Genomic DNA, 19,995 nt, shown 5'->3' with positions numbered 1-19,995 from the left:
ATAAAATAAAAAACCCTAGAAATTCACTGAAAAAACAGCAGTTAAAGTATTGTTATAGTTAGGTGAATATGTCAATGACAACATTAAAGTTCTGAACTAAAACAACCACAGATATTCACCAGTTATAGGTAGCAGAGCTAACTATAACTTTTGCCCCGCCATGCACTGCTTATGACCTCATATGTTACATCACTCATAACATGTTCTATGACACCACTGATAGCATCTGAAATCACTCAATTTACTAATTAACTGGACTAAAGCTGGGTTGGCATTGATTCTGATGGCAGGTAAAGGGACTGCTCTTCCTAGAGAAATGCCACTGTGTTGTGGAACCTGCCCAGGTTTAGAATACAATGTTTCTTTCCAATATTTTAGGTGAAGTGGAAAAGCTGAGATCAGATGTCAAATATCTCAGTTTCACACTTAAAACATACACACTGGGCTAGGTTCGGTAGCAGTAGGTGGGCAATGGGCAGTATGCATGGTAGAGTCTGGTATTTACCAATTGTGTTTCAAAGCTTCATATTATTTAATTTCATCTGAGTTCCAGAATAGTTGACTTTCTAAACCTGTCTCTCAAAATATGCAATAGGAAGAGTCAAGGCTTACTCCATGAGGTGGTAACAGCATTGAAACTCAAATACAATATACTAAAATATAGTATGAATTGTAATCATACCCAAAAAACTAAGCCTCTGAATTATGTTTTAAGATGGCTTGCTTTAGAGGAGGTGGGTTTAGAATAAAATCTCAAAAATGTGCTATGTGACTCACAACTCTGTTGCTTCAAAACAAACATATCCTCATGCTTCTGCAAGGAAAATATGTCTTCACATGAGCTGTGTCTCCACATGCAAAGTGTCCTTTGAGGTGATAATAGAAAGTTGGGCACACAACTTGGGCCTCACAGTGTTAGAACATGGTTGCAAGGCCTGTGGGATGTCCCCAGGGAATCACACTTCTGAGTCATATTTGCAAGGACTTCAGAAGGAGATTCTGCCCTCCTGGTCCTTGCAACGCTCAAAATTGGTCTGAGGACCCATGCCATGGATATCACAGCTCTAGACCATGTTGGGGGCAATGCAGGATACAGGGGAGTGGGGCCTCCTCCCCAGGGTTCCACAGCACTAGACCATAGATGCTAGTCCCAGGGGAAAGCACCACCTCTCATGTCCTTGCAGCTCTGGATCATGGTGCTGAGGCACAGGGGAGGGGCTCCTCACCCCCTGGGTTTTGAATGGAAGACTATGGTGGAGAGGCCCAGGGTAGATTGTTCCCCTACCCTGGACTCCCTTTTCTGGGCTATACAGCACTACTCCTGACCCCTAAAACAGATCCCCACATGTACAATACAAGCATCCTTGAACCCTACACTCTCTTTACCATCCTAAACCTCAGCCATCCCTGGCCCAGAAAACCCCTTCACCACCCTCAAAAACCTATCATACTTGAAACCTAAACATCCCTCACCACCTCTAATCTCCACTCATTCCTGGACCTTATAAACCTCTATCTACCCCTACATTGCACCCAAAACCCCCCATTACTCAATGGTACAAATGTTTCTACCCCTAAACTCCATCTATCTCTTACCACATATTGGTGTGTAAAGGTTTTATGTATGATTATAATGGTTTTAAAGGCAACTCTAGATCAAGTGGTAGACAGTGCAGGGTACTATGTTAATGGTTGGACAAAGTACATTCTTGTTCCTTTGTCACTTGTGCTTCGAATGACCGATTGGTGTCAATTGATGAGGCCCAGATTGTGGGTATGGAGAAGGTTGCATAAATTCAAGTGAGCAGGCCATAAACCAGAAAGGAGCTGCTTTTGTCAATAGCAGGACATAGGTTTTGGTAGGATTTATCGTCAAGAAGTTAGAAGTGATCCACTAGTGTGATAAAGTAAGACAAATGGTCAAAGTCTGTCCATCATATGCAAGGTTTGCTTTTTCACTCATATTAGACCGACGAAATTGAGTGTTGCCAATGTACATATGGGAACTGAACTAGGTGTTGAGAAGAGTAGATTAAAAGCAGTGAGAAAGGATTGAAACCATCCCCTTTCTCTAGGAACCCACAGTTCAATTGCTTAGGGCTCGAACGAAAAGGTGGTAACTTCATAATCTGCCGATGGTCAGATAGAAATAATGTAATCCGGTCAATGAGCTGGCCGAAATTGGGTTATTGGTTGAGAGGGGTGAAACCCTGCTCAATTGGAACCACAATCTTGGTCAGGGTGAAGTCACAAGTAAACCCTAAAGTAGCCTGCGCTCATCCCTCAGGTAGCTTGGCATAGAGCAGTCAGACTTAACACAGAGGCAATGTGTAAAGTATTTGTACAACACTTCAAACCTCAAAACCACAAAAGGATCCCACACCAGTTTAGAAGAACAGAGAAATCGTTCATAAATAAAGCAAGACCAAAATGACAACAATGCAATCAGTAGAACCGAAGGTATGCAGGTTTAAAGATTTCAGTGAAAATAGTACCAAAAAGCACAAAGTGCCAACTGTGGATATCTGGTCGCACCAGATCAGGACAAAGTCACAAGTTCAGACCAACCTCGATGGAGCGTGGGCCTGCTACAGGGGCTCAGTTAGGCCCAATGAACAAGAATACCTCAAATCCTGATTGCAGAGCACTGTGAGGTCCTGCATTGTGGATGCATCATGCAGCTGAAGTGATGCTGAAGTTCTGAGGAGCTGCGGAGCTGTGATGCGAGGGACTGCGCCAGCAAAGTTTCGCAGAGCAGCAATTCCAATGCAAGGTTGATGTGGAGTCCTTGTGCCTGGAGAACCCTTTTAGCAGATGCAAGGCATTGGTGATTCTACGTGGAATTGCGCCGTGCAGTAGAGGTGTTGCATCAGTTCTGCTGGGTCCGCAGATGGTCTGGCAGACCACCTTCAGGCCTACTTCCAAGGGTCCAGGACTGGGGTTGCTCCTCTTGGCAGGTCAGGACTCACAGATGGCAGAGACCATGTGCTCGGCTCAAGGTTATTGGATCCTCTGTCCCTGAGGATCTGGTCAGGAGGCCAGCTAATTGTCCCTTGGAATCACTGTGAGGTCATGGGTTCAACAGATGCAGGACAAGTCCTTCTCATCCAGGAAATAAGGCAGCATGTCAGAACAGCAAGGCAGCAGTCATTCATAGCAACAGTCCAGCAGAGTGGCAGTCCTTTCAGCAGCAATGCAGCCCTTCTTCCTGGCGGAGTATCCACAGGTCAAGAAGTGTACAGAAGAGTTGATGTCTGAGGTCCAATATTTATACCCAGCCGTGCCTTTAAGTGGGAGAAGCTTTTAGAGGGTCCCCTTTGAAACCCATAGCTGCCCTGCCTTCCTGGTAGTGGCTACAACATAACTATAGTTGGTATGCAGCACAGTGTGTGGAGGTAAGACACAGCCTATTCAAGTGCATGTGGGCTGTGCCCAGCTTCTTCTTCCCCTCCTGCCAGTGATGGTCCATCCAGGCACACCTCAGCTCCCTATTGAGTCTGGCTGTCTATGAGGAATACTCAGAGCTCAACTGTCAACTACACCCAGTCATGTGACCCAGGGCCAGGTTGCAGGCACCAAATGGCTAACGCAGAAAAATTCCAACTTTCTAAAAATAGCATTTTCAAAATTGTTATTTAAAATCTGATTTCATCATAAGCTCTCTGGGCCCTACCCTAGTGGTGACTTTTATGTTTTAAAAAGGAAGGTTTGGGACTGGCCAAAGGTTTATTTTGCCAGGTCAAAATAGCAGTTTAAAACTGCACACAAAGGCTGCAATAGCAGGCCTGAGACAGGTTTAAAGGAATACAAAAGTGGGTGGCACAGTAAGTGCTGCAGGCTCACTTGTAGCATTTTATTTACAGGCCCAGGGTACAGGCAGCACCTCTGTTCTAGGAACTTATAAGCAAGTTAAATATGGCAGTTGGGGATAAGCCAATGTTACCATGTTTTAAGGAGTGAGTACATCCACTTTAGCACTGGTTAGCAGTGGTAAATGCAGAGTCCTAAGGCCAGTAAAAATTAGATCAGTAAAAATGGAGGGAGACAGCAAAAAGTCCAGGTGAAGCCCATCCTAAGGCTGACAAGCCTAACACGCAGATTGTGCATGTGCATGGGTGAGGAGGTTGCATATATTCAAGTGAACAGGCCATGAGACGGAAAGGAGTACCTTTGGTCAGTAGCAGCACATCCAGTTAGAAAAAATTCCCTAATGTGTTAAAGTAAGGTAGCTTGTCAAAGTCTTTCCATCTTGTGCAAAGTTCACATTTTCATTCTTGTTAGACAAATGAAATTGAGTGTTGTCCATTTGCATATAGTAACTGACCACTGGGTGTAGAGAAGAGTGGATTAAAATTAGTGGGACAGGATTGACTCCCCTCTGCCCAAACAGGATTCCACAGTTCAGTTGCTTGGGTGTGGAATAAAAAGGTGGTAACTTCATGATCTGCTGATGGTCAGATAGAAATGATGTAATCCGCTTGATGAGCTGGTAGCCCAGCCCCACTTCTTATAGTTTTCATTTTAGGATGGAATGATTTATAGGATTGGAGGCAGTTGACAGGTCTGAAAATACCAGTGCCCCAATACCTTCATTGTCAGCCAGGCATCAAAGATAATCCAAATTAAATATAAACACCAGTTCTGTACTGTGTCCTTTCCAGAACTTGGCTTGGAAGGTATCACAGAGATTGTCTTCATCACATTGCTAAGGAATAGTAGAAGGGAAAATAGCCAACATTTCTTGTGATCTTGTCAATGGATTTCACAATTGCATTTCTCACATAAAAAGAAAAATACCTTGTCCTAAAGGACAATTAAATTACTCCAGAATTTGAGTTTTGAGAAAAGGGTAAACATGTTCATGAATTTTGCTGGGCAGAAGTCGGAGGGATGACAAATTGTATCAGTTTGGACATTGGTTTTTTGTCATAGAAATGTTATTAAGTGCAGGTATTTAGTCTGCCTGGGTGTTGTTATATATTCTTATATAAGAATTGAGCATGATTGGTTTATAAATGAAAATACTGTACATGTGGGTAAGTCCACTAGGCTTCAGAGCTTTAGTCTGCACTGTAAGACACAAAGAAATGGCCAGTTAGTAAGCAAGGCTCGTAGCATGTAATTGTACGTGGATGTGCTGAAATATTGGGGAAAATCATTATATGCAGATTAAAGGAGATATCGCAAAAGTGTCAACTGAATCTTCATCATGCTAATTTATTAAAGGAAATGCACTCCGGGACTAACTAACTGTATATAAATATTTAGTGTTACAACTTTTAAAGACTGCTGGGGGAATTGCTAGGGGTCTTGCAGGGGTGCCTCTGGGACAGACATGCCATTGAACCCTTTTAGCTTACATATCATTGTATTCTGGTAGTTTCTTGTATTTTACAATGACTTGTGCAATGCCTTTGATAGAAGTCAAGTTATTGTCAACTGTTTTGTTTACTTTTATATCTGTGTTGCTCAAAATTCTTCTGTGCAACACACCGATTGTGCTACTAAATATTGAGGCTAAGAATATCAAGATATAAGAATATGGAGGCAAAATATCGAATACCAAATATCGGAAGGTAAGTGCAAATGAGGGAAGTATACACTTACTATTCCTTACTTCAATATTTTGTATTTGTTTTTGGGTCCGCGATATTCTAGCTTTCAGCAGTTTGTGGTTTCTTTCTTATCATGCACGGGGTATCGAGATAACCAACTTTGAATATTAATCCACACTGGCCCCTTTAAGTGCATCCTACTCGCTATTGCACCCCTTAATTAGACCTTAAGAAATATGATCCCATCTCCTTACCAGCCTGCATCACCTTCAAAACCAGCTACATCATCTGCAGAACCATCACGACTGGCACAGGTGCCTAACTTGCATGACAAGCTCACCATCGAAGGTTGCTTTCAACACACCAGCCGTACCTTTAGACGGGAGACAAAGAGGCTAAAAAAGTAAGGCAGAAAGCCTTCTCCTTCTATGCACCAATGATCCGGAACTATATATCCATATCCAAATGGACTATTGCAACCCAGCTCAATTTTAGGAAACGGCTGAATACTCACTGTTTAAAAAAAATACATCATGATAGAGTAACAAATCCAGAAACCAGCTACTTCGCCTAACACATTGTGGCTCGGTATTTGATTTTGACCCGGTACAGCTCTCCTTTCAGCCTCTTTTCTGCCTTTCAGCTAGGTTTACGTTTTGTAAATACCACTTATTTACATGCATAAGAATAGACCACTCTGGAAACAATTTGTTAAAGTTTGTTTAAAGATATATGTTTTGTAGAAACCTAGGCCAAATGTTTCCACGCAGTGACACTAATATATTGTATTTCTACTTAATATAACTTTAAAATATGTTTACTAAAATACTTTAAACATAAAATATGTTTACTGATGGTTAGAGTTATTATTTATATTTTTATTTTAGTGAGAGCCACATAAGGAAAGTTGCTTCTAACAAACGATGCCAGAGGACTAATAGTCAATTGATATCACGTATTGTGATGCCACTTCATCTGATGTCACTTTGTATGCAAATTCGATAGGCCTAAGGCATGCCCTTGCTGCTTTCGGCCCTAAGAATCCTGGAACTGTCCCTGTCAGAGGTAGACGAGTATTTGGTATTCAGTGTCTTGTTGTTGCAATGATGCACGCTGTTCTCACTGTTATAAATAGCTCATATTTGTTGCTGTCCTAATTAGCAAGTGACATCTTTATGACCTGCTCAGCAAAGCCTTCTGGCAAAATAATTGTGGTTAATGGGATAATATTTTAGCAAAACAGTATCCCTTTGCCAAGCTATGCCCTTTTATCACTCTGACATCAGGGTACAGCACATAAACCTATTTTTATAGCAGTGGCATTGGTTAAGCTGTGCTCCTGGCCAATGATTGGTAACACGACCTGCAGTAATGAATTAAACGTATTAATCGTTGAATACGCTCGCCCCAATTTAGGCGACAGCGACAGGTGTACGTTTATGGGAAACAAACTGGCGTATTATTTTTATTGTGCTGTTGTAAAGCATGTAATTAAAGCTGAAAGCAATCAGAACTGATTATGGGTGCAGAGAATCATTTAAATCATTTTACTGTAGCTCTAAAGTAGACTGTGCCAGGCGATAACAGCTTGGTACGTACATGCGACTGCACAAGAAAGCAGTGAGCATGACTGATTGAAAGATGCTGTATTCAGAACATTTAATGCAAGTCCTTTATTGATTCAAAGATCCGTGCGCTTTGAAGCACGTCAACTGAACCGAGTGACCCCCAGGGGACTCTCGGAGTCAGATCCGCGAAACTGCAGATGCTCATTAGTGAGGTGCAGTTCTCCTCTCGCGAGCTTTCCCCGCTTGCAGGTCATAATTCTTCAGTATGATCTGCGTGCCTACCTCCAGTTTCGTTTTTCCCTACGCTGACGCCATCTTACGCTTGTTGTTGTTGGTGCCTCAGAGCCTGGCCCCCACAGCCCGCCCCGCCTCCCTGCTGACCCTCCCTCCCTCGAAGTACATTGCCTGCTCTGACCCCGTTTGCGCTGTGACCATCCTGACTAGTTCAGAAGCGGTCGCTCCCTGTGCCCTGCTCCTGTGAGGTATCGTTAACATTATACCTCTCAGCTGCATTGTGTTTGTGCTCTGCCTCACTACCGCCTAAGTACTCTACATAGCGCTGCAGCGAGAGTGCCATTGCGACGCAACTAGGACATTTAAAGAGCTCCTGGGGGACTATTTACACGGCGCTTCAAGATCTGTGCATTGTAACGCTCTGGGGGCATTGTGGTTACGGCGCTTTAATTTTGAACCCTGATTTTGAGTATCGCTATTCTGCAGCTAGCGTAGTCAATTTCCTGAGCCCCAGCCTACCTCCAGTTTCGTTTTTCCCTACGCTGACGCCATCTTACGCTTGTTGTTGTTAGTGCCTCAGAGCCTGGCCCCCACAGCCCGCCCCGCCTCCCTGCTGACCCTCCCTCGCCCCTCCCCCTCCTCCATCCATATGTGACAGATGCACACTCGCGCAGCGTTCACGCCCAGCGGTCGCGCCCCAGTCGCGCCGAAGGTGCGCCAAAGGTAAGCCCGTCTACGCCCGTCCGCGCCAAGCCTGCGCCCAGCGCCAGACCCCCTGGCCCCCGCACCACCAACCCCACCCGCATTACATACGACCCCTCCACCCTCTTAGCCCTAAACCCCGGCCGACTCCCCAACTGCGCCCAAGCCGCCCCTGGACACACCCATGGACCCTTCACATGCAACTCCTGCAAGTATGACGGCACCAAGACCAACTCCTCATCCACTAACACCAAACAGAGATCTGACACCAACCACCTAAAATGCATCCTGCTCAACACCCGCTCGATCCACAGACACGCCATCGACCTTTGGAATCTACTAGACACCATCTCTCCGGACGTCGCCTTCCTAACAGAAACATGGATGAACGCCTCCTCAGCCCCAGACATCACCATTGCCATCCCGGAAGGCTACAAGATCATCCGTAAGGACCGCACCAAGCAAACAGGAGGAGGCATCGCCATCGTCCATAAGAATTCCATCCGCATATCAACCAGCTCAGACGTTAACCTCGCTAGCGCCGAGCACCTTCACTTCCAGATCCACACCGACCCCAAGACCACACTCAGAGGCACCCTCCTCTACAGACCACCTGGACCCCGGGCACAATTCATTGAAGACATCACTGACTTTATCACTCCACACGCCCTCTCCTCTGAGGACTACATTCTACTGGGAGACCTCAATTTTCACCTGGAAAAGAGCAACGACAACAACGCCACCATCCTTCTGGACAATCTCGCAAACCTCGGACTCAAACAACTTGTTAATACCCCCACTCACTACGCAGGTCACACACTCGACCCTATCTTCACCTCCAGTAAACATATCTCCTTCAGTCACACCACAGTTCTCCATTGGACGGACCACAGCTGCGTTCACTTTAGCTACAAAAAGAACACAACCCACAACCATCCTCAACCTACTCTGAGAAGAAACTGGAACAAAATCACCTTCGACCAGATCTCCTCATGGCTTCTTCAAAACCCCCCTACCCACTCTTCGAACCCCAACCAAGCAGCCATCAACCTCACTCAATGGCTAACCAACAGCGCCGACATCCTAGCACCTTTGAAAAAACGTCACATCAAACCTAGCAGCAAAAAAGCCTCCTGGTTCAACGATGATCTTAAGAAATCCAAGAAACTCTGTCGCTCCCTTGAGAAGGCCTGGAAAAAAGACCCAAACACCAGCACTAGGGACGCCTTCAAAAACGCCACCCGCATACACCACCAACTGATCCGGACCGCAAAGAAAGCTGCATTCAAAGATCGCCTAGACAACAACGCCCACAACAACAAGGAATTATTCAACATCCTCAAAGAGTTTACCAACCCCACTGCCAACTCCAACGACATCACTCCCTCTCAAACCCTCTGCGACTCCCTAGCTTCGTTCTTCCACGACAAAATCGCAGACATCCACAACAGCTTCGACAAACAACCCGAAGACCAACCCACACAACCTTCCGCCATACCTTCACCCCCCTTGAACATCATTAATGACTGGAACCCAATCTCCACTGAGGACACCATCCGCCTGATGAACTCCATCCACTCAGGATCCCCCACAGACCCATGCCCTCACCACATCCTCAACAAAGCTGACTCCATCATAGCACCACACCTCCGAGACGTCATCAACAGCTCCCTCAACTCCGCCACCTTCCCGGAAAGCTGGAAACACGCCGAACTCAGCGCCCTTCTGAAAAAACCCACAGCTGACCCCACCGAACTCAAAAACTACCGCCCCATCTCGCTCCTTCCATTCCCAGCCAAAGTCATCGAGAAAGCCGTCAACAGCCAGCTCGCCGCCTTCCTCGAAACCAACAAATCCCTCGACTCCTCACAGTCCGGCTTCCGAGCCAAACACAGCACTGAGACCGCACTCATCGCTGCAACAGACGACATTCGAACTCTACTGGACAATGGAGACACAGTCGCCCTCATCCTCCTCGACCTATCCGCAGCCTTCGACAAAGTCTGTCACAGCACCCTGTTACAACGCCTCAGAAACATCGGAATCCAAGGAAAAGCACTGGAATGGATCACCTCGTTGCTTGCCGGAAGGACTCAGAGAGTCCGCCTCCCACCATTCAAGTCGAAGGCTACTGAAGTCATCTGCGGCGTGCCACAAGGATCTTCACTCAGCCCCACCCTCTTCAACGTATACATGAGCCCCCTCTCGGCCATCGCTCGCCAACACAACCTCAACATCATCTCCTACGCTGATGACACTCAACTGATCCTCTCACTCACCAAAGACCCTTACACCGCCAAAACCAATCTACATGAAGGAATGAAAGAAGTAGCCGAGTGGATGAAGCACAGCCATCTGAAACTGAATTCAGACAAAACAGAAGTCCTTATCTTAGGTACCTCCCCCTCCGCCTGGGACGACTCTTGGTGGCCAGAGGCCCTTGGAAAAGCACCCATCCCGACGGACCACGCACGGAACTTGGGCGTCATTCTGGACTCCTCACTCTCGATGACCAGACAAGTCAACGCTGTTTCATCGTCGTGCTTCAACATTCTCCGCAGGCTCAAAAAAACATTTCGCTGGATCCCCACCGAAACTAGAAAAACGGTCACCCACGCACTGGTTACAAGCCGACTGGACTACGGAAACACCCTATACGCCGGTACCACTACAAAACTTCAGAAAAGACTCCAACGCATCCAGAACGCATCAGCCAGACTCATACTAGACATCCCGCGCAAAGACCACATTTCTGGTCACCTGAAAGACCTCCACTGGCTCCCCGTCAATAAGAGGATAACATTCCGCCTCCTAACCCACGCACACAAAGCACTTTACGAACTTGGACCCGAATGCCTCAACACACGACTCTCCTTCTACACCCCCCCCCCGCCAGCTATGCTCTTCCAATCAAGCCCTTGCTGCTGTACCTCGCATCAACAAAACCACCATGGGAGGAAGATCCTTCTCCTACCTGGCGGCTAAAACCTGGAACTCACTTCCCATTCACCTTCGCCTCACTCAGAACCACCTAGCATTCAGAAAGCAACTTAAAACCTGGATATTCGACAAGTAATTCCCCACCCTTCCTCAAGCGCCTTGAGACCCTCTGGGTATGTAGCGCGCTATATAAATTCTTTGAATTGAATTGAATTGAATTGTGCGGGGGGAGACCCGGAATGACGATGTAATCGCTGTGCATGTTTTGCATGCATGCAAGATGAATGACCACATGCCTGCTGTTTTAGTATGCAATGCTTAAAGTGAGCCAAATTATTAGGGGGTTATCTAGATTTGTGTTTTTAGTAGAGTCGTGCAAGCCAAGAAATTGACAGGCGAGGGCAGCTAGAGCCGAACCAAGGGTCCAGCTTGGCTCTGAGAGCCCATAAATAAGCTGAGCCATTAAACTATTTGGTATGTAACTCATGCAACAAATAGTATGTGAAATATTGTTAAGCCTCTTCAGAATTCAAAAAATGTCTTTCTTTAACATGCTGAAGCGTTTTTTTTACTTTAGTACATCATACTATATCTCAGCATGGAACAGCATTTATTCAAATGATAGATGTTAAACAGTTTTTAAACATAACCTTAGAAACATGCATGCACCCTGCCCTGACGACAATGACACTAGCGAACTAAGAAGCATGTTAGTTGTCATGTACATCCAAAAAGTGGCCTACACTTTCATTATACATGGAGCAACATTATGGTCTATTTAATCAAACACAATAGGTTTTTGTAGTCCATTAAATAAAAAACAATAGGTTTTTGTTGTACAGCACACCTTTTGAACTCATATTTAAAGGTGTTTTCATCTGTGATGCTGAAAAACAGAGGCTAAGTGAAAAACAACAATATGCCTATGATCACACAATGTGATGAAGAGGAGAAGCTGGGATTGATCCAGTCATTCTGAATCCACATTGTACTGCTCAGCCCATAGATAGTGAATTTCCTTCTTTTTCCTGTTTTACATCAAAGATTACTGCTTTGTTTTTAATTCCTCATGCATGAGGTCAGAGTGGCATGTCGCAGGTTGAGGCCACATGAAAGCTCACATTGTGTTGGGCTTGAGGATCAATGAAGAACTCAAGTTGAGGCAGAGTCATAATTCTGGCTTAAGCCTGGCTCTAGAGTTCAGAGTCTCGCCCTCCTCTAATGTTAATTACATCTTTAATTAATCAATGGGACACTCAGGGGTTCCTCCTTGCACTGGAGTTCACCAAAACACAATGATCAGAAAAGTGATTTTTTTTCCAGGTGATGTAGAAAAATTGTAACAAAAGTGATTTACAAAAGCAGAGACAGTGCGGTCATCCATTTGCAGCTGGCGGTTGGTCATTCAACACCTTCACTAGAATAGATCTCCATGCAGACTTAACCTGGTCTGATAAGGAATGAAACAATCCATTGAGAAAGTGAAGAACTGAATTTGCTGAATCATGTTCCTCAGCAGGAACCTGGATGCAGCTCGGCAGAAATGCCTCTTATCTGACAACTCCCAACACTCTCGGGCTACACCTAACCAGCTGCAGCTACTCTACGAGCACTACTGTTGCAGGGTTTCTGTACTCACACAGAACTGTGCACAGAGGAGTGGAACCTCGGCAAATTAGGGTGTCCCAAAACTTACCTTAGCAACCAACTCACCCCTTACCGAGCTAGCTACAGTGTCTCATTGGACATATCAAACTCCCAATGTTTAGACAAACCAGAACATGAACTTACAGTACCTCAGGGTACGTGGAACTCATGAACACTCTTTCGTTATATTATCATTACAAACCAGAACATGGAGTAAAGAAGACACATGTGCATTTGAAATGTTTATTTACTAATGCCGTCTTCTCAGGCGCAGTATCTTAGATAATACAAGTATACTTATTATCAGTAGCAAAATTATCAGCATAGTTACTAAGACATAAAAAGCGAATGGTGACAGCATGTTAACATGCTGTAATGAATAAGAGTTAACAACACTTATATCTCACCCTCCCTAACACATATATTATATTATTAGCTAAGAAGGTCTCTTTGGGTTGTTTTAGGGCGGGCCCATACCTTAGTGTCCTAGCATGAAGGAATCACATCAGCATACACCAGCTCTCTCTGCATGTGCACCGCATCAAGTGTGTTAACAATTCTCGTGCAAAGCAATATCAATCCCGCCTCAAGCCCAAGTTGGCAAAGGCTGCACTTGTGTTATGACTATGAAGGCGTGGAGATCAGACCTCATAACAATTCCATATCGTGTTGCTCCTGAAACTTCAGCACTCTCCGTGCAGACATGGTTTAACAAACAAAACTGATATCAGAGCAATAACATATTATTCTCACATACACCACGGCAAACCACTAGGTTGAAAGCTAAGTCAACAATTAAGGGTCGTGTGCAGAAGTTGCAAGAAAGGAAAAATGGCGTTTAAATCTCAAATGTACCTATGCTAACTTAACACGATATAAGGATATATAGGAGCTATACAACACCCCCCCATGATCCGAGAACGGACTAAATAAGATAACAGAAGTGCCATCACATGAGAGCAGAATCCAATTATAAACGAGCATGAATAAAAATTCAATTATAAAAACTAATGCTAAAAAATAGCCCACAAGTATAATGTGGCTCAAGCCAATAGGCAAGAAAAAAAAATGTCTTGACCAAAAGTCAATAAAATTAAGGAAATGCTATCAATCAGCATGTCAATTTGAGGCAGTGTCTATGATAAGACTGTATATGAAAAGTAAGCTGCAACAGCCTCCAGGAGGAAGTCACTGTCCTCATCCGAAAACAGTTCAGCCATCCAATTTAAAAGATGAAAGGAACATACGTGATCTTCCAGCACCGGATCCTCTATAACCATCAGAGGACAGCTCGGTGGGTTTTCAAGAAAACTTTGTTCCAAGAAATTTTGCGCTGCCGACAACACATCCCAGGGACCCATTAGTCCATGTGCCACCGCCAAGGCCATAATCCTTTCGTCAGAACAAACCAACTCGTGAGCAATGATAGGACTCATCAGTTGATCAAAATCGACGTCAGAAGATATTGGTCCGCAGAGACACAAATCAATGGCCCAAAGGAAATCACAGGTCAGGCAGCGAAATACAGGCTGGACACAGGTGAAATAGGAGAACCGAAAAGATAATCCAAACGCCGTGCTTAGAGTCGCCAACGGCAGTGTGCCATAATAATCAAGCATGCGGTTGCGAAACCGCGTCAGTAGCAGCTGTGCGTGGTCTTGCACAGGAAGGGCATCCATATTTAAAAAGGCAGAAAACCACCAATGCGCCAGCCGCTAATGCAAGTAAAAACGGGAATCCTCCAAATAAGGACGAAAAAATAGAATGGAAGAAGGCAGGGATGACTCCAAAAATCTTCTCAAAGGAAGTCACGAGACCACCGCTAACAACTTTAAAAAAATGTGCTAGGCCCGTTGTGGAGGATGCGTTAAAGATAGAACGGACCATGGCTCCGAAATGCAAAGGCAAATCAGTGTTTAAAAGAGCCTGAACCTCCGTACGGGTGTTAGCAATGTGAAGCACGAAAGTTTCACGGGCCGAGCTCAAGGCCACCTCTTTCTGGGACAATAGAGCTCTTATTCTAGCCATGCCGCTGAATTCTGCTCCCAAGGTCGGTATCTGTGGCCAAATGGAAGACTCCCTATGTTCACGTGTGGGAGGATAAAGAACATTTCTGCAGCAAATAACTCGCTCACTTACTGTTACTATGAAAGCTATACCTTTAATTAAACCACAACAGTTTTCATTATTGAGCATTAAATAACTACCATTCTCTAACAATTTAAACGTGGGGATGATAGCAGGAACTGGCGTGCCCTGTAAAACGCAAGCCATATTTGGTCGGTCCTTGTTACATGAACCGTGTAACTGTATGTGTCTGCACATTAAAGAATGATCTGGCGTCTCAGTACACTCATCCCCTGTTAGATAAACTTCTTGTTCATCCTTGAAACATCTGTATGTGTATGGGAGTGACCAGACCTCATGAAGAAAACCGCTACCTAAGGGTTCAAAACGACCTATTGGCACATATTTCATACAATTTGAAAACTTATATAAAGCAAAAGGCAGTGTTATTAAACCGTGGATAAGCCACGTAGCAGCAGTGGCTTCTGCCACAGAAAAAGGTAAAGATTCCAACCTTTCAATATGGAGCATAGAAAAGGAAGCATCACGCATTGAAAGCAAGCGTTGTTTATCTGTCAAATTAAACGGTGAAAATAAAGAGGAAACGTTCATGTATCCCCAGGGAACTTTACCCATTTTCAGAGTCTGAAGTGTCCATGCAAACTGCATGATTGACCGTAATTGATTTTGACCATGGTATAATACTGACACTTCATCATGCACAATATCAACAACAGACGACACAATATTATCTAATGTGTAAATTCTAGAGGAAAGCACGTTAATGCTATTGTCAACAACTGCAAGCACTTTCTCAAGATTCGCCTGATCAATAGCCCTAAGGCGTGAAGCAGCCTCAATCTGTGAGAGTTTCCAAATTTCATTGTAAACCCCATATAACCACCGTTTCGACCTGCCACTAGCTGGGCCCTTAATGAAATCATTCAAATCCACGTCTGCATTCAGTTTGGAAAGGTGATACTTAACCGCAGGTAAAGTTGAATGTTTCAGCCAAGCTTGACACAACTTGCCCACAGAGTAAGAGGTGACAGTATGACTCAAATCAAACCGGGGATCAGATCTAACAGTCTTAAAACCGTCAGTTATATTTAAAAATCTTTTTTGGCAAGAATCAGCACTACGGTGCCAAAGCAGCCAACCCTTGGGATTCATACTGGAAATGTTAAAGGAGGAATTAAGAAGCAGAGCCTGTATATCTTTAATGGACAATCGAGTAAAATTACTCCAATCCTCATATTCCTCCAACTCCGGGAAAGACGGGGTGTTTAACCTTTTAGATGTAGCCAATTCAAAGCATGTGGTCTGGGAAATGGTTTCATTTAAAAACAACATATGATTCGGGATGAGACATGCACGGTGCAAAGCCTCAGTGCCTCGTACCTGCCAGGCCCTTGAACCCCAAACCGATTTAAGGTCTATTGTTTCCTTCCATAACTCATAGCCCCCAGTAACTAATTGATCTAGGAAGGCCTTCGAATACAACAATTTTGTATCGGTAAGTCTAACCTTGGACAGTGGCTGTTTGTGAAATTTAAAATAAAAGGACTCGGGATTGGACTGGTTAAAGTCAGTGAAATAAGTATACTTTTTAAGAAATGTTTCTGAACTCCCTTGTGTAGGAGCTGGGCAATGTTCCCACTGAGTAAAATTAACAGCATCCCTTCGGGAAGATGTTTTGTGTAAGAAGTGATTGCCATAATGTTGGTAACAGAACAATTCACCATAATTAGCAGATTCTAAATATAAATCCTCAGCATCAAAAGCAGCATAGTACTTCAAATCAGAAAACAAACTTTCCACAGCATTAACATCCCAATCATCAGAACGAATGTTTTGTTTCACCACATCCCCCATATTCACTCTAAGCACATTAGGAACATTAACGACTTCCGTTGGGCCATGAATCTGAAAACGAACTGCATCCCACGCGATTCCATCCAGAACAGGCCATGCTGTGATGTTAACCAAAGTCAAGTCTCTTTTCAATCTGTGTGTAGAATGTGAAGAGGAAAGTGGGGCCAATGTTCCATTTAAATGAGTAATGCAAGTTCTCTCCTCGACATAGTGTCCATTCATAATCCGAAAAAAATAAAACACAAAACCAATTGACATAAAAAGGTAAACCGAAAAAAGGACCAGCCAAATGTATATCCAAGGAGGAATCAAAAAATGTTTTTTAAACAGGCTAGCATATACCGCAAATTGAGAGGGTTTTTTCGAGGCAAGGGAAGCAGAGTCAAATGAAAATCTGGATTCCGTGGCTAAACGAGCTTGCAGGTCAGGCATGGACAAATCAGTGGGGTATGTATAGTCTGTCTCATCAATGTTAGTTCCGGGTAAAATATTTAATAATGGACTGGAAACAGCAGGTAATTCGATGGCCACCTCAGGTTCATTATTAGAAGCAGTGGGCATAATTGAATTTCTCACAATGGAAGGACAGGAAACAGCTGGTGTCATGCTAAGAAGAATCGGCCACTCTGTGTATCTTGACATTGTCAATAGAAATAAACCTGTTTTCCTTACGACCTGGAAGTGGTGGTAAAATGACTGTTCTCGTGCCCTTCACTCCAAGCACTGGGACCGGAGCTCGATAGGAGGGACCAAACTCTTTCTTGTTGTCGATCTTCTCTCGAACCAGTTCTCCAACCTGGGGTAGCCAGCCAACTACCGGGATCTGCAACGCATCATCCGATGTGGAGGGCAAATGTTCCTTTGCAAGACTGTCTCTGGTCTTTTGTAGATTCTGTAAAACATTGCAATGTTCATCTGCGTCAAAGGAAGTGGCGCGAACCACAGAGTCTAGACCGTCAAGGTCAGGGACGTACATCTTGATGCCAAAGAGCATTTCGTATGGGGTCCGCCCACCCAGAGACCTTCTAGGGAGATTATTAAGAGCACGCTGCACGCCATAGAGGTGAGCCAGCCAGTTTCTGCCAGTGCCTATAACTCGGGCTGTCAAAGATTGCTTTAAATCACGGTTCATTCGTTCAACTACACTATTACCCTCAGGTCTGTAGGGTGACGAAAACTTGACTTGGACCCCCATCGAAGTCATGGCATCCTTATACGCCTTAGAGGCGAAAGCCGGACCCTGATCCGAATGGAAGGTACCACAGGCAAAAATCCCTATAAAGATACGCAAATCTCTAATGACAGTCCGTGAATCAGCGCTGCGATGTGGCCATACCCACACAAAGCGTGTGCATGAGTCAACTGCTACTAAGATGTACTTATACGCAGTATCAGATGAAAAAGGACCGCAGTGATCTAAATAAACACAGCCTAGCGGTTTATTAGAAATGTACAACTGAGTCTGAGGCGGACGCGTAGCAGTTGAAGGTTTAATCTGCTGGCATATGTCACAAAGAAGGACATAATCACGCGTCTGTTTGTACAGTCCCCGCCACCAGAAACGTAGTTGTAATTGAGTCACAGTGGCCGAGACGCCCGCATGCGCAGACGCCACACCTTCATGAGCCGCTGTAATCAAGTCTGCTCTGCGATCCGAGTTGGGAATCAGCCGTTCCCCAACATCAGGAATTGTCACAAAAGGAACCTTTTCGGGACTTAAGTGGTATTTATACTTCGAAGGGAATCCCGCAGGATGTTTACTTCCCTTCTCAGAGGCAGCAATCGCTGCCAAGATGTCGCTATCAATCTTGGTTTTAGACCTAGTAACTGCTGCAACTAAGTATGTAGATACTGCTGATTTCGCCGCTTCATCAGCAAGCGAGTTGCCAACAGCGTGAACCCCTACGCGCTGATGAACGAGAGTATGAATCACATAAACGAGTGGCAACATAGCCTTAAGCTCTGCCACTCGAACCCAAATCATTTTATGTTTTATTGTGCTACCCTTGGAATCATGAAAATCATTTTGAATCCAAAAGAACAAGTTTTCATTGTAAGACTGGACACAGTAGTAAGAATCACTTACAATTAGAGTAGTAACACTTGGATCTGCGTACTCCAAAGCTAGTAAGAGAGCACGAAGCTCCGCCAATTGTGCGGTGCAATCGCCCAGGGGCAACGTGTGCACTTCCCTGGAAACGAACTCATCATTCAACATAGCACCGACCACAATGGCGCATGCGGAAACGTAGGCATGTTTAGAGCCATGCGCAACCTGCGCCGACCCATCAGTGTAAATGATGCAATGGAAGTCCTCCAAAGGTCGCATAGCCAGAGGAGCGGGATGAACGAATTCATACTGCAAGTACTCTTGCGACCGTAAGGAGGCGTCAAAAATAAACATGACATCCGTGGATGACAATGACGCAGCCCACTGAATCCACCGAGGGTGCAAAGCTTTCGAATTCGGTACACTGGCTTTCGTGACTGCCTCCAAGTGAGGACAGGGTGTTACCACTAGCATGCGTTACCCCTGAGACAGTGCTCGTTCTTTTAGAATTGCCATCTGTACAGCAGTTAAAACCTTTTCCACTGTGGGAAACCGCATCTCAGCCGAAGTGTACAAGTGTGACTTGTAAGCAATAGGTACTGTGTCACCTTCATTAAAAGTGAGGTATGTGAAACCCACCGTCCCAGGAATTATTCTTATTACCAGGTTGGTGTGGTTATCACGAGTCAGTAAATATTTAGAAGCGAGCAGATCAGCCTGCAAGGATTGCAAAATGGCTGAATGCTCAGGCAGCCAGCATGATTTTGAGAAAGTTGGTTGTATCAAAGCATACAAAGGCTTGATACGCTGGGCATATTCCGGAATGTAAGTTCTGCCGAAATTCAAAAAGCCCAGTAAAGATTGTAATTTTTTCAGTGTTGTAGGAGCGCGCAATTGTGCGCACTTCTCTAAGAAGTGAGGAGCCAAACCTCTACCTTCATTGTTGAGCTCATAGCCCAAAAACAACACTGTGTGTTCAGCAATGTGCGATTTTGCAAAGTTAAACTTGTAACCCATGTCAGCGAAGTTGCAAATAACAGAATTTACACGACACAGATGCTCCCAAATATCGTCGTCTGTGAGATATATGTCATCCACATACGAAAAAGCATCAGGGTCGAGTGCCTCCAGAATAGAGACAATGCGAGCGGTAAATATACCAGGACTATTCTTATAGCCCATTGGAAGACGCCGGAATTGCTTTTGGACTCCAGCGCTTGTAAAACTGGTCCATTGGGAGCTAAAGCTGTCCAATCTGTGGGCATAAAAACCATTGGATATGTCAAGCGTTGTCTTGAAACGCTTACGCACGAGACTATCCACTAGGGCAGAGCCGTGGGTATTCTGTACAGCACAG

This window comes from Lissotriton helveticus, chromosome 2_1, assembly GCF_964261635.1.
Source record: "Lissotriton helveticus chromosome 2_1, aLisHel1.1, whole genome shotgun sequence".
NCBI lineage: Eukaryota > Metazoa > Chordata > Amphibia > Caudata > Salamandridae > Lissotriton > Lissotriton helveticus.
This window is presented reverse-complemented; position numbering follows the sequence as displayed.